Source organism: Acinonyx jubatus, chromosome A1 (genome assembly GCF_027475565.1).
Source record: "Acinonyx jubatus isolate Ajub_Pintada_27869175 chromosome A1, VMU_Ajub_asm_v1.0, whole genome shotgun sequence".
Taxonomy (NCBI): Eukaryota; Metazoa; Chordata; class Mammalia; order Carnivora; family Felidae; genus Acinonyx; species Acinonyx jubatus.
The window spans coordinates 173,400,273-173,411,590 of NC_069380.1; positions in this window are offsets into that span (position 1 = coordinate 173,400,273).

The following is an 11,318-nucleotide window of genomic DNA, read 5'->3' on the forward strand; positions in this document are numbered from 1 at the left end:
CCTCACTAGAGGACAAAGTCTTAAAGTTACAAATTCCATTGTTTGGAGAAAACATCCACAGAGGGGTCCGTGTCCGCACTTACACTCAAGTGCAAGTGTGGCTTCCGGAGTCGGGAAGAATGGAGTTCAATTATTTGGCTGTGCCTAATAGAGACGGCAATTGTCTCACCCTCTCTAATGATAATAGCTCTGACCTCATAAGATTATTGTGAGGGTGAAGAAGTGAGACGCTGCTGGTTGAGGGTTTTGTCCCGTGTCCGGCACACAGCAAGTGCTTGAGAGATGAGAGTTTTAATTACTCACTAGCTTGGATTACAGCCCGTCTCTGAGCCAGTCACACTGGCCAGGGGGGATGTTGTACTCCACTCGGCCGGACCTGGGTCGGAGTTCCGTTCTGAGAGTTGATACGGACGGCTACGTGGGCTGGGGGTTGTGGGAAGGCAAGGGCGATAGCGTGGGAAGCAGTGATTAGGAGACCACCGCAGGTATCTAATTAAGAGATGATGGTGGTTGACCAAGGGTGGCGACTGTGACACTAGAGAGCTGACGTTCAGGCGTTGTGCTTCTGGCAAAGCCGTGAGCCATGAGGACTGAGGGCTCTCAGCTCCACCAGCAGCTCTGCTGCTTCTTCTTCACGTGGGACAGGGACGGAAAACACCAGAGGAGCAAAGGTGAAGTAACATACGACACGGGTTCATGTAGAAACCAAATAACAGGGGCGCCCGGGTGGCGCAGTCGGTTGAGCGTCCGACTTCGGCTCAGGTCACGCTCTCGCGGTCCGTGAGTTCGAGCCCCGCGTCGGGCTCTGGGCTGGTGGCTCGGAGCCTGGAGCCTGCTTCCGCTTCTGTGTCTCCCTCTCTCTCTGCCCCGCCCCCGTTCATGCTCTGTCTCTCTCTCTGTCTCAAAAATAAATAAACGTTAAAAAAAAAAATTTTTAAAAACAACAACAACAAATAACAGGCTATCCTTCCCACACCAGATCGTGCCACCAAATAACCCCCTTCGTGGATCTTGGATTTCTAAGAAAATGCATGCCGTAGAGGAAGGGTGTACAGTTAAGCCAGAAGCGGGCTCAAGAGCCCAGTGCCAGTCATGCTAACCTCAGGCGACAGGCAGCCCTTTATGCACGGGGTATTGGTACTGTCTTCCCCAAGCCTCTACTGCTCCTCCTTGATGACAAGCAGGTCCTTGGGTTTCAAAACAGGAAGTTGCCTGACTTGGGTTGCTGTTCTTCTTGGCAGCTTCCCTTCCGGGCAGCCCCTCCTTCAGACAAATAGAGGCAGCCATTCTGTAAAAAGTGAGACACATCCTTTATGGAGCACTGGGGCCGGAGACAGAATGTGCCATGGCACTGATTAGGGCACCCTGGGAAGGGATAGCATGAGCTTCAGCATGGCCCATCACCTCTGCACAAGGCACACTTGGGATTGATAAAGCAAGCATCACACAAGAAGGGAAAGGACATAACAGGCACTGAGAGCCAGCCATGAACCAAGCATTGGGTTAAGACATTTTATCTCGGAGATTCCTCTCAACAACCCTAATAGGTGGGCATCGTGTCTCTCACTTGACAAGCTCCGGGTTAGTATGTGGCACAGCCAGGACTCACATCTCTATTGGACTCCGAAAGCCCGTACTTTCTTATCCATCACCTGGTTGTTTTCACCTCTGGAGCGTCCCCATGACTCCAGCTGGTATTTTCCCCCACTGATTTTTTTCCCCACTGATTTGCAGTCAGAGACCATCAGCATCTATTGCCGGGAGATAAGAACAGCCTCAGAGCTGTGTGTACACATACACATATATGCACGTACTTTGCATATTGTAGAGGGTTATGCAAACGTTAGGGCTTATCAATGAGCAGCTCCACCATTTATCTTACCAATTCCTCTCTTAAATTCGGACAGTCTAATTTCCTTGAAGTCAGGAAGCGTCACTCTCAGTTTCATCCTGTTCCCCCAAAAGATAGTCCCCCGTCAGTATCTCATACACGGCAGGTGCTCGCTGTATGTTGCTTAACCGGAAATGAACTGAATTATGTATTTTATCTGTGCTTCACAGTTCTTTGGAATTTCAGGGGAGCTGGTACTCCACAAATTTTATTGCCTTGTCATTGTTAAAGAGCTTTTCAAAGGGGGACATTTTCTTTAAACTCCAAAAGGGTTAGTAAACATTAGTCTGAAAGAGTATAAGGGCATGATATTTGGGCTCCTTTCTCAGAAGGGGGTTTCATATCTAACACATACATAATTGCGTTGCATCCAACACACTTAATATGCTTTTCAATTTGGCTTTGACGAGAGCCTGACCGACACCCAAAGGCCTCTCCAGCTTGAACTAAGGCTTGTCTTGCCAGAAACCAAAGTTCCCAGCCATTAATCAATGTCTAGTCCCTACCATGCTGAGAATAGACCACTTGCCTGTAAAGATGTTCAAGGAAACTGCCTGTGGCTTCCGGTAACAGCTAGTGTGAGTGGGAAAGACATAAATTATTAGAGGGGTGGGGCTGAGTGGACAGAAAATGAAGGACCATTGTCAATAGTTTCATCCACAGCAGGGTGTGATTTTTAGAAAAGAATAGAATAGAATAGTAAATATAACATAAAATACAAAATAAAAACGAAATGAATCCAATAAGGCCAATGTCACTTTCCAGTTCATCCTGGATTGGACTTCAGACAGTGATTCTTTGTTTTGGTCTTTTCTATGAGGCAAGATGTGATTGCAACTGAAGTACATTGATTAACCCAAAATCACTCTCCCTCAATTTGTTGGATGCTCAAGGATACTCTGGAGACCCTGCTTTTGTTTTGAGTTAGCCATTTGGGAGCTTGGCGCTGATCCTTGGGCAACCATTCAAACTGAGTGAACCAGAAAGATGTCAGGAACTACACAAGGACATATAGTACAGTCTAATTAGTTTAGAGAGAGGGTGCCCCCCCCCCCCTAAACATCACTCCAGCAAATTGTTTTTTTTTATGGTCTTGTTAAAATAATTTCATGGTTGCAGTTTTGTTCTCATGCTAACTGAGCAGGACCGCGTGGGTTATTAAAGAGGGTAGTCAGTCTGGCAAAGGTGGGTGCATTCTCTTTGCTTTTAAAAAACATAGAGGTCTAATCACCTGGCTTGTGGAATGACATATTAAAGAACCCAATCTTGAATGTCAGCGCAAGGCTGAAGCTCCTCGTAATAATAGTCGCTAGCTAGGAAACTCGTCTGCTGACTTTAATCAGGAATTTTCCATAGTAACCGAGGCTGCCCACGGGTAGCCCGGCTGTGGAGATTTTCATTCCATCACGCACATTTTTCTGTTCATCGCGGCAGGGAGGACATTACTTACCGGAACAGGTGAGCAGAGCTATGCTCTCTGGGAATGGAAACCTTGCTGTTCCTCCCCCTGAAGACAACTCCTCGAATTGATTGCAGAAGTGTCCAGTTTAAAGGAGGGCAAGTCCCCTCAGTTTCAAGAGATCGGTCTGTTGCATCTGACACTAAGCCCTCAAGTCTTTCTGGTATCACTTGGTCTCGTCATATAAATCATGTGGTCGTGACGGCAATCGGGGCAGCCCCTCCGCCTTATGTGGGAACTAGACTCTGATCGCAGATGTGTCACCTCCTTGCTGAAGAAGTTTCCATGGCTCTCCATGGCCCATGGGACGAAATTCAGATTTTTTGGCCTGCTTTTCAAGGTGGTTCCTAACCTAGCCATAAACCATTTCTGGCTTTATTTCCCTTTCTCCACGCTGCCTGGCTACACCGAGTGGCTCTTTGGAGCATCCTTGACAAGGCTCTTCCTACGACCTTAGAATGCCCTTCAACCTCACACCCATCGGGATGGCTACTATCAAAAGACCAGAAAGCTAACAAGCGTCAGGGAGGATGTGGAGAAATTGGAATCCCATACACCGTTGGCGGGAATGGGTGGGCCGCTACAGAAAATGGTACGGCGGTTCCTCAAAAGGAATTAAAAATGGAAATGGAATTAACCATATGATCCGGGGTACATACCCAAAAGAAATGGGAGCAGGGTCTCGAAAAGATGTTTGTACACCATATTCACAGCAGCATTATTTACAACAGCGAAAACGTGGAGGTACCTCAAGTGTCCAATCAGCGGATGAAGGCATAGACAGTAGGTAGAATATACATACAGCACAGCAGTGTCCAACCTTAAAAAGAAGGACAGTCTGACACCTGTTACAACAGGGATGAAACTTGAGGATGTTATGGTAAGCGAGATAAGCCAGTCACAAAAGGACGTACACCGTACTTAGGTGAGTTACTTCGAGTCGTCAAAATCAGGGATGGAAAGGAGAGTAGGGGTCGCCGGGGCCTGGCGGGGGGCAGGGAGGAATGGAGAGTTATTGTTGGATGGCTATAGTTTCAGCGTTGTGACAAAGGGAAGAATTCTGGAGATGGACGGTGGTGATGATTGCACAATATTATGAATGTATTCATACCCCTTCACCGTATCCTTAAAACTGGTTATGATGGTAAATTTCTCTTATACGTATTGATAATAAAAAAGAGTTGGGGGGAGAAAAAGGAAAAGAAAGAAGAACGTCCTTCTCCGTGTCTGTTGGACAAAGTCCTCTTCATCTACGATCGTGCGAGGCAAAGCTCAAATGGCATCTCCTATGGGGGCTTGCCGACCATGGGGAAGGGACACCGAGGCTGCCCCCGCGGCAGTGGGCATGGCTGCCTCTGATTGAAGCTTTCCTAACGGTGTGCGTGGGCCTCTGTGTGTGGCTGTGTAATAAAAACTGCCTTTTAAGCCATCTACCCTTCGGAAGAGATGGTGACAGCGACTGCCCCGAGCCTGGCTACTGTAGGTAAGGTTTGCTGCATCAGAGTCAGGTGGGAATTTATAAGGAGGAGCATTTATCTCAGGCCCAACCCTCAGATCCACTGAATCAGAATCTGCCTCTTTTTTTTTTTTTTTTTTTTTGCCAAAGCTTCAGGTAAATCATTTGTGCCTTTACGCATTAAGCCCTGGTCTAGAGGGCCCAGCTTCAGGAGGCACATCTTCAATTCCTCCGTGGGACCCGGTTACGCGGCAGAGGCAGCATGAAACTCCTTATGGGTCACACACACCTGAGCACTCTCTGAACCCAGCGTATGTTTTTCAAGTCCTCCCAGGATAGAAAACTGTGGGCTCAGCCCAGTGGTTCTATAACATGAGTGTCGTGTCAGAATAACTCCAAGGGCTTGTTAATCCGTTTTCCGCGTTCCTGAGGCAGTAGATCTGAGGTGGGGCTCAGAATTTGCATTTCTAACCAGTTTCTGCGTGATGCCAGCCCTGGACGCTGCCTGTGGAGGGACTACACGAAGGGCTACTGGCTTCGCGCGTGGGAAATACGTGTCGGATGAACGAACTGACGGAGAATTCGAAAGAGAAAATAGATCCAAGAAGTGTCTAAGGTTTTAGTGTTCAGTTGTGTAACTTGCCAAACGCAGGGGTTCAAAACAGCAATAATGCATCATTTCTCACGATCCTGGAGGTTGACTGGGCTCAGTTGGGTTGTTATCTAACTCCACATGGTGGAGCTGAGGGCTGGAGTTACAACACCCAAGATGGCCTCTCACCCTCAAGGCCCCTTCCCTTGCCAGGGTTCTCACCCCTCAGTAGTCTGGCCTAAGCTTCTTGGAAGCAGCTGGTTTCCAAGGGGAGAGCATGGAAACTGTCAGTTTTCCTTTTAAGGCCCGGGCTTGGAAGCCCCAGAGGATCACTTTGCCACCTTCTATTGGTATCAACCAAGTCTCAAGGACAGCTTAGATTCAAGGGGAGGGGAGCTAGCCATCACCTCTTAATAGGAGGAGCAGCAGAGAATTTGTAGCCATCATTAACCCACCACCTCTGGTTCATTACAGAGACTACATTAAGGGACCTACTGAGAAATACCTACAACCCTGCTAATCGGTCAGTTGGTCACTGTAGTGATATGTACTACAGCCATTGTTTGCTTTCCATGCTGGACCTCCAGGGCTGGGGACTCAGTGGGGGGACGTCAACTTTGCTCCACATTCCTGCTCAGTCGAGCTCTCCTTGTGATCTCATGTTCCTTTGGACGCAGGCTTTTTACCTTTTCATCCATTGCACCAAAGACGGAAGGGGCTTGGGTGAATCGGTTTGTGGGTATAAAACACACCACAGAAAGTTCTGCAAGACTCACATCCTGAGGTAGTGAAAGCTCTTAATTAGCGCAATAAAACACCGTGAATCCCTTCATCCTTGATCATCAGATGGTAAAAAAAATAAGAGAGTTTGGCGAACGAATGACAACTTGAATGTCCGTGACCCATGGTCCGTTCGGTTGGGAGCTGTTATTAGTAACAGTATGATTTGGGTTTTTAGGATTTTAATAGTAAATGTAACAGCCATACTTTCTGTAGTCCGCAGAGTCCTTTTTCAGGGGCGTTATCACATCTGATCCTTCATAATCCAGCAAGTTGTATTTAGCCTCATCCTACAGATGAGGAAACTGAGTTCCTAAGAGTAGAAGTTGCCCAAGGTCATGATGACTGTAAAACTGTTGGAATTCACACCCAGGACTCTCAGCCACGAGCCTTTTCCATGACTTATTTCAAACACTTCCTTCCAGGAAAAAGCTTAATTGAGCATGCTGTAGTCAACCTAACATGGTAGGAGGAAATACGATTTAATCCAGATCTCGTTAGCAGTATCGTCATGTGAGAGCTTCTTAGAAATGCTGAATCTTTGGTCCTAACCCAGATCCGCATTTTAACAAGGTCACCAAGTGATTCGTACATCCCCAAAAGTTTGAGAAGCACAGATTTAGGACACAGTTTTGAAGTCAGACCGGCTGGTATCAAATCCTGCGGAGTCTCTCCTAGCTGACTGATGTGGGCAATGAGTTCTCTAAGCTGCAGTGTGTTTATCTGTAAAATAGTGATTAAGGAAGAAAAAAAAAATCTGCCCTCCCAAGGTTATTGTAAACACTCTACAAGTTAATGCAAAAAAAGTGCTTTGCAGACGGCCTGGCTTATAGTAAGTGCTCAGTAAATGTGAGCCACTATTATTATTGTTAAAACTAATAACCTTCCTGATCAGCCAGCCAGATGGTCTGCAACTCCCTGCTGTGAAAAGCAAAACTCTCCCTACATACTAACTGCAAAAGAAAGAAGAGACAGAGCCCTTGCCCTTGAGATGCTCTCTGAGCAATGAGAAAGGGAGGACAGACGCACAGAAAAACAGACAAGTGGAGTTCTCCCACAGAACGATCCCCATGGAGCCCGCACTCTCGCAGGCGAGATGGGCTGTTTGATGAGGTGCCACAGGGGAAGAGGAATGGTTCCAGAGCTTGTTAACTAACTGATGAGTCAGGGGTGACAGCGACTGAAGCGTGAAGGTGGGAATACACAGACCAGGCTCAGCGTGGCAGGGCCACCGGGGCAGACTTCCCCTCCCCCACCCGTGAGAGTGCAGAGCTGGTGGAAGGGGGCAAGCCCCGCGGGGCAGGGGGGGGGGGGAGTGCGGGGTCAGAGCTGGTCTTCCCTGAGGCAACAGGGGACATTGGGCCTGCGGGGCTGACTAAGCCAGGATCTAGAGGGCAATGCCCGGGCTCCAAGCCCTGGGGCAAGAAGATCGATTCCAAATCCAGATCCAGTTATGGCGGAATGGATGCCAGCAGCTAGGAGGACCCTGGTGAAGACTCAATTTATGCGCCAGAAGCTGGAGCAGGGTCAGAGTAAGGGTCAGGGTCTAAGGGGCTGCCTGGAAGCATGATACCGATAACAGTGGCAACTGATAAAATCGAAACATAACAATAATAACATTGACCAAGGGCTTGGCACATACCAGCATTTCCTAGTACTAATTCACTTCATCCTCACAAGTATATGAAATCAATCCTTTCTTACTACAGAACTGAGACATAGAGATGGTAAGTTATTTGCCCACAGTCACGCTAATAAGTGGCAGAGCCAGGCCATTTGGGTCTCAAAAGTGGCCTTTTTGGGGTGCCTGGGTGGCTCGTTCAGTTAGGCCTCCGACTTCGGCTCGGGTCATGATCTCACGGCTTGTGGGTTCAAGCCGCACATCGGGCTCTGTGCTGACAGCTGGGAGCCTGGAGCCTGCTTGGGATGCTGTGTCTCCCTCGCTCTCTGCCCCTCCCCCACTCACACTCTGTTTCTCTCTCTCTCTCAAAACTAAATAAACGTTAAAAAAAATTTTTTTAAAGGAAAAAGAAAGAACTGGCCTTCTTAACTCTTAAACTAGATTGAATATCAGCTGGTCTTTGGCGCTGGTCTTTTGGGGACCAGGGGGAGAGACTTGATGTGCGAGTTGGGTCCACCTGTCTCAAGGAGCCTGGGGGGGGAGAAAAGCCCACTTATCTTCCAAGAGTCAGGATGACCTGTAATACTATCTTTTGAAGAGGTGGCTACCCCAGAGATGAGGACACCCCTAATTTCTCTTTGTCTTACATTTCAGGTTCCACAGGGCAGATATTGGGAAGTACCCAGTCTGGGGCACACACAAAGCCAGGCTCTGAGAGATACAGATGGGTCAGGCACTGTTTTAGCCCCGAGGAGCTCATGGTCTCATAGAGGCTGTCACAGCAACGTGTGTCAGAGAGATGCAAACCACGGAAGGTCAGGAGAGGATGCTGTGGCTGTAACTTTCTTCTCGGCCAATGAAACCAAGATGGTGGAAAGAATGGTACTGTCCTTCTGGTGTCTAGTTCTGGCCATGTCCTGGTCCTTGTGAGTCTTTTCCCCAAGCCAGTTTGGTCCTAAGTTGCTTCACCTTCTCACCTTCTGCGATTTCTTCCCCGACCCCCTCAAGTCTCCTTATTTACGAAATTCACAGACCTACTCCCAACTTAGGAAGAAGCTTTGGCAAAATCTCAACCCATCCAGCATGCAGTTAGAAATAACCCACGGGCCAAAACAAGCCACGAGCAAATTGAAGGCAAAATGAGGCAAAATGCCCTACACAGAAGTGGGAAGAGGCTTGGTCAACAGTCTGTAAGATCTTTGGGCAAATCCCAGCCTCTGACACCTATTAGCAGTGGGATCCTGAGCAGTGACTTACCCTCCGTAAGCTTGAATTTCCTTTCCCTATGCAAAACTTTCCCTGCACAAAACCCCACTGCCTTTAAGGACCCTGCCTAATCTGGGCCCTGCTAACCTCTCCAGCGTCATTTCTCAGAATTCTCCTTGGGCTTCAAACAACAGACGAGCATTCGCTTAAATCACAAAGACATATATTGTTCACTTGTCAGGAAGTCTGAGGGTACCTGCCTCCAACGTTGCTTTTGCAGCACTTTAAGGTCCAGATATTGGTTTCACGTCTCCCCAGGTCTCCTGTCCTTCCTCTTATTGTCACAAGATGGCTGCCACGGCTCCAGGCATTGCACTCACACGTAACAGTGAGGAGATCTCTTCATTGGCTTCTTTGCTTTAACCTGAAGCTCCTCCAGGAAACTTCTCTTGACATTGTTTTGGATGAAACAGTGTCACGTGGCCATCTCTAGCAAGGTGAAGTCTGGGAAAGCATAGATCTTGCTTCTCTCTGGGTGGTATAGTTGGTGAGGGAGAATGAATTGCAGATATCTACTGAGTGGCCAAGCAACATTGTCTGCTACATTCCTAATCAAAGTGTTGTCTGTCTAACACACGAATCCACTCAATGTTTCCCCAAAAGAGCATATAATTTCAGCTTCTGTGTCATTGCATATGCTGGTTCCCTTTGCCTGGAATGCCTTTCCTTCCCTTCTCCATCTGGTGAACCCCCACTTATCTTCCAAGATTCAGCTGTGACGTCTTCCTATAATATCACTTCCACTCTAAAGTCTGAGTGAGACAGATCTTCCCTCCATGAGCCAAAAGCTTCTCTGATTTATTTCTATATCCTAGAGTCTAGCATATTACCGAACGTAAAACAGGTGCCCATGACATGCTTACTGAACAAATAAATGAAGATAATAGTCACTACCTCATAGTCATTGAGAGCTCGAAAATGAGCTCGTTTGTGAAAAAATAGTATACGTTTTCATTAATAATGATTGACATCATGATATTAGTGATTTCGGCTAGCATTCACTGAAGACTTAACTATACGGCGGCCGCTATTCTACAGAGCCTACACACCTAATTCATCTAGTTTTATTTTTTTATTTTTATTTTTTTAATGTTTATTCATTTTTTGAGAGACAGAGCATGAGTGAGGGAGGGGCAGAAAGAGAGGGAGACTCAGAATCCGAAGCGGGTTCCAGGCTCTGCGCTGACAGCAGAGAGCCCGGCGCGGGGCTCGAACTCCCGGACCGCGAGATCATGACCTGAGCTGAAGTCGGATGCTTAACTGACTGAGCCACCCAGGCGCCTCTAATTCCTCTAATTTATTCAAAACACTGTGAAATGGGCCAGAGACCATACGCTAGGTGTTGTTGAAGTAACAAGTGATGTTCAAATCTTCAGTGGCTTAAACACCAAAGACTGATTCCTCACTCGTGCTAAACATCATTTGTGGGTAGAGAGGATCTGTCACCATTTTAATCTTTCAAGAAACGAATTGACCGGCTTGTAGGTGCAGCAGCCGGGTCACAGGGCCTCCTTGGACAGTGTGGCAGAGAAAGGGAGCATGGGAAGCCGATGCCGGCTCCAAATGCTTCTGTCTAGAAGTGATGCACACCGCTTGCACTTACATTGAGTTGCTGAAGGCCGGTCCCATGGTCATGCCCAAGTTGAAGGAGTCAGTGAGGGCTGCTAGCTAGCATCCACCACATAGTACTGTTATTACCTGTCATTAACAGATGGAGAAACTGAAGCAGAGAGTGGAGATAAAGTGATGTGCCCAAGATCACACAGCCGGTGAGTGGTTGGGCCAGGATTCAAACTTGGCTTTTGTGAATTAGAGCAGAGGTCAGCAAACCCTTTTGGTCCAGGGTCAGAGAGTGAATATTTTAGGCTTTGCAGGCCATCCAGTCTCTGATGCAACTACTCGATGGTAGTGTGAGAGTTCAAAGGCAGCCACAGACAATGTAAATGAATGGGCACAGCGGTGTTCCAATAACACTTTATTTGCAAAAGTATGAGGTGGGTCAGATTGGCTGGCAGGCCATGGTTGGCCGACCCCTTCGTGAGAATCCTTGCTTATGACCCCAAGGTTACCCTGAGCTCTGAAGAGTGTAAAAGGAGGAACAAATGTGAGGTATTATAACCATTTTCTATCAAATATCTGCCACATTGCCTCCCTAGCCAGCCAGAGTCAAATGACTTCACAGACTTTAATGGGTCACTGAGCCTTCATCCGGCCAAGGTTAAGGGGAACCAGCTTCTCTTTGGGGCCTGGCTA